This window comes from Uranotaenia lowii, chromosome 3, assembly GCF_029784155.1.
Source record: "Uranotaenia lowii strain MFRU-FL chromosome 3, ASM2978415v1, whole genome shotgun sequence".
NCBI lineage: Eukaryota > Metazoa > Arthropoda > Insecta > Diptera > Culicidae > Uranotaenia > Uranotaenia lowii.
The window spans coordinates 262,770,241-262,774,655 of NC_073693.1; the positions used below are offsets into that span (position 1 = coordinate 262,770,241).

At 43.2% G+C, this 4,415-nt stretch overlaps 1 long non-coding RNA gene across 1 annotated transcript; it reads right to left on the reverse strand.

The window, feature by feature from the left end:
* Window positions 1–685: 685 nt before the first annotated feature.
* Window positions 686–1,246, reverse strand: LOC129758555 (uncharacterized). The gene is made up of 2 exons (XR_008740011.1): window positions 1,010–1,246; window positions 686–931 (listed from the first exon to the last, which is right to left on the reverse strand). It is a non-coding gene; the product is annotated as an uncharacterized LOC129758555 (long non-coding RNA).
* Window positions 1,247–4,415: the final 3,169 nt, after the last annotated feature.

Below are 4,415 nucleotides of genomic sequence, written 5' to 3' on the forward strand. Positions count from 1 at the left end.
ATCACCTCGTCCTTGGCGAGATACGACTGAGAGTTGCGCGTGTCCTACGGCGCGAGGAGAAAGTCGGGTGTCGATACCACATCTGCCGGTTGGAGAATCCAGGGGTGAAAAGGGTATACGTTGAACAGCTAGAATCCCGTGCCTCGGAACAGTCGAAGAACAATTGTGTGGAATCAAGAACGCCTTTACCACGACGAGCCATGGGCCCTTATTCTGCGCCTCGAGTGACGTGACGATAGTAGAGTCACCCAAGTCACTCTATTCCAGCAGTCGGTTTAGGTGAGGAACGTCACTTCGGATGAACTTTGTGAGTTCTTACCCTATTCTCGTAGTCACCGTGGGTGAGAATCGTCGCATTCGGGTGACGATTTTAGGTGACAATTGTCGGTACCTTTTCAGGTGGTGACGAGATAGAAATTTAATCGAGAATTTATGTAAATCACAATGTTAGGCTCTAAATGGTTAATTATACTAATGAATGATAGTTTTGGAAATAAAATTAAGCAAATTTATTAGCAAATATGATTTTTAAATATATTGAAACTTTTTCATTGCTATCTCAAATATGTAATTTGGATTGGAATACTGAATGGAAAGTATGATCTTCTAATGAAATCTAAAATTCAATTTAATTGAAGTTTGTTTTTCGAACCGTTAAAACGATGAAATGACGAAAACTTTGGAATTCAAATATTATAGTACTTTTAATTTTATTTTCACTTTTTAATAATATGCTATGCAAAGAAACCGGATTTAGGTTTATGTGACCGAAATTTGTCGTTTGAATCTGATGCTGCTGCTGCTATTTCGTTGGTTTCGATAAATGCTCGGCATTCCATGATCTCTTATCTGGCAGGCGAAACAACTTCCGGCACGCCACGGGGGTAACTTCAGTTGAGGAAAATATATAAACCGGCAGCATTCGCCATTACTGAAAACGAAAAAAAAACTTAACTTCTCTTGGATGATCGAACAGTTTCAGGTACAAAACACAAATTATTTTACATACCTGATAAACCTTTGGAAATGTTTAACAAACACCGCCTTTTTGTGCGCTGGGTTTTTGGAGCAGCAGCCGTCGGCATCTGATTTTTTTTCCCCGGCAATATGACCCAGATCCGAACTTAGCTTTGATGAACGAAATTTCCACTTACGTCGCACAAATCGTCCGTTTTTCTTCCTGAAGCAGCTTGCTGTAACCGTACCATCCGATGATGGCCATTTTCGAACCGAAATTCTAACCCGAAATTCTAACCCGAAATTCTAAAAACTTGCTTTGGAAAATCCGAAGCGAGAGCAAAATCCAAACAACACCAGCAAAATTCTACCATTTTGACAGATGTGTTCATTCGGTCACTCACCTAGAGTGAACCTCTGTCACTTTACCCACAACGACTCCGGGAATAAGGTGACAAATCTCACGGTGACTCGAGGTGAGGTGACAATCGTCACCTCATGCGCGGCGCAGAATAAGGGCCATGGTTACTCTCCGTAAAGTTTGTGGAAGAAGAAGTGAATGGATGTCGGATGAAACTTGGAGGATGGTCGATGATCGGAGAAAGGCGAAAGTTGGAATTGAGCAGGCATGTACTGGGTCAGCCAAAACAGCCATCCCCTTACGTTACGCGAAGCTGGAAAAGGGAGTTAAGCGAGTTTATAGACGAGACAAGAGAGCCTGGACGAACGTCCTAGCCGAAGAAGGAGAAAGAGCCGCTGCCATTGAAGATATCCGATTACTTTATGACATTTCTCGCCGCCTCAGTGGTGCAAATCAGTTATTGACCGATCGAACAGATCAGCTCAAACGATGGTCTGAGCACTTCGAACAATTCTTCCGAGTCACAAATAGCGATGGCCAACAGAACCCGCAGCTCGAAGCGCCAACAGTAAGTCGCATAAATGGCGTCAACTCGGAAGCGCCTTCGGTGGCTGAAATAGAAGCGGCAATCAAAAACATGAAATCCAACAAAGCACCTGGGATTGATTGCTTCCCTGCTGAAATGCTGAAAGCGGACCCTAACTTGTCAGGACAAATGTTACACCGTCTTTTCGCTGACATTTGGGATACTGCAACATTTCTGGCCGACTGGATGCAGGGTATGCTCGTAAAGGTCCCGAAGAAAGGAGACCTGACAAAGTGTGGTAACTGACGAGGCGTAACGTTGATCTATACAACCCTCAAGTGATCCTGAACAGGATCCAGGAGAAAATCGACGCTACACTCCGACGACAACCAGCTGGATTCCGATCCGGACGATCATGTGACCACATCACAACACTACAAATCATACTGGAACAAATCAACGAATTCCAGGACTCTTCTGCTGGTGTTCGTTGATTTCGAAAAAGCATTTGAACGACTTAACCATGAAAACATCTGGGCGGCTTTAAGGTGACGAGGAGTCCCAGAGAAACTAGTCCATCTCACCGAAGCACCATACGAGGCATTTTCGTGCAAGGTCTTGCACGATGGTGTCTTGTCCGAACCAATCCCGGTAACTGCTGGAGTGAAACAGGGATGTATCTTATCACCGCTACTCTTTCTAATCGTAATGGATGAGATGCTGACTGGATCCATCGACTGTGCACCGAACTGGGATTGCCGTGGAATCCTTCAATAATGGAGCAACTGAACGACCTTGATCTGGCTGACTATATTGTTTTGCTAGCCCAAACACAACCGGATATGCAGAGCGCACTCGACGACCTCTCTGAAAGCTTCAAGGCAGCAGGTTTAAAAGATAATGTCGGAAAGACCAAGTCGATGTAGATCAACATAGGGAATCCCTCCAGTCTCGTGGTAGCTGGGCAACAGGCTGAGAAAGTGGAGTGCTTCCAGTATCTTGGTAGCCAGATAACGCCTGATGGTGGTACCAAGAGAGACATCGAAACCCGGATCCAAAAAGCCCGATTTGCATTTGCTCACGTCAGATCTCTCTACGAACAAAAATCCGAATCTTCAACTCAAACGTCAAATCCGTATTGTTGTACGGGTGCGAAACTTGGTGCACATATGCGGTAAGGACGCGAAACCTGCAAGTATTTGTAAACCACTGCCTGCGGAATATCATCCGCGCTTCGCTTGGTGGCCTGGCAACTGGATCTCGAATGAAGAACTACATCGCCGGTGTCATCAAAGGGCGCTATAAATAGAGATTCGGGAACATAAGTGGAGATGGATTGGTCACCCGCTACGAAAAGATGAAAACGATATTTGCAGAGAGGCGCTAGATTGGAATTCAGAAGGACATCGAAGAAGAGGCAGACCCAGAAACTCATGGCGGCGAAGCCTAGCCGCTGAAATCCGAACTGTTGACGAGAATCTTGACTGGGACCAGGTGAAGTGGTGGTCTTTTACCACGGCCCCATGCACCGGAGAATCGGCGCGGGATCATTAAGTAAGTAAATTAAAGGAAGCATGAAGCTTCACTGAGATCCGATATGTGTGTGTTCGTTTAAACAAAAAGTTAAACTTGAGAGTACTCGTCAAACTCTTTGAACCCTGATGAAATCCAAGAATTTTCTTGTTGTTGAGGAAATTTATAAGTGGTTTTATTCTATATGCACCCTTTGATCATATTTTTTTAAGGCTTAACGCAAATTATTTAATCGGAAAAACTTTCATTTATTCAAATAGTAAAAAATATCGGTAATTGTTTCCCCAACTTGGATATACTGTGTCACGTTATCGTCATCGACACGCCCGTACCGCTTCAAAATCATGTGGATGAATATGTAGAAAAGGAAGAATATTTTGACGGAGAGAAGTGGTAAATCTTGTTCTGGGTAGGTTGATACCTTGCTGGAAAGAACCCGGAGAAACAACAACAGACACTACATAGGGATTCGTAACCAGTACTTAATTGAAGAAAATCGATTCATCTTTGGGCGAGAACTCATGGACAATGCATAATATATAATTCCACTGCACTGCTAGCTAGGTGTTGCCACGGGATGGCTCTTAATTAAACGCTTCACAAATCTGTGAATTAATCTAATTGACAGAGGTCAAGGATCCTTCCCATCTCGGATGATTTGCTGCAGCAGATGGGGAAATGTTGCTAGATGAAAACCGATCGATACGTTCCTATACATATAAGCAGAAATAAAAATGGTAATGCTTATGAAGAAGAATGCGCCTCTTTCAACAGTCGAATCGATTGTCTAGCTAGAGTGCAGTACGATTAATGATTGCCGAACCATAATCTGTCATGGCCTTTTGGTTTGACATTTAGATAGATAAATCAACGTAGCCATAAGTGTTATCTTTGCCAAAACACCTGATGAAGGATGAAATTGATTCGATGTTAATCGAGCCAAATGTGACCATGTGTTGAGCTTATTTCAAGTCAAGGGTACTTTTTTATTTGTTTTTCAAAAGTTTTATTTTCATGACAGTATTAATTTTTGTTACA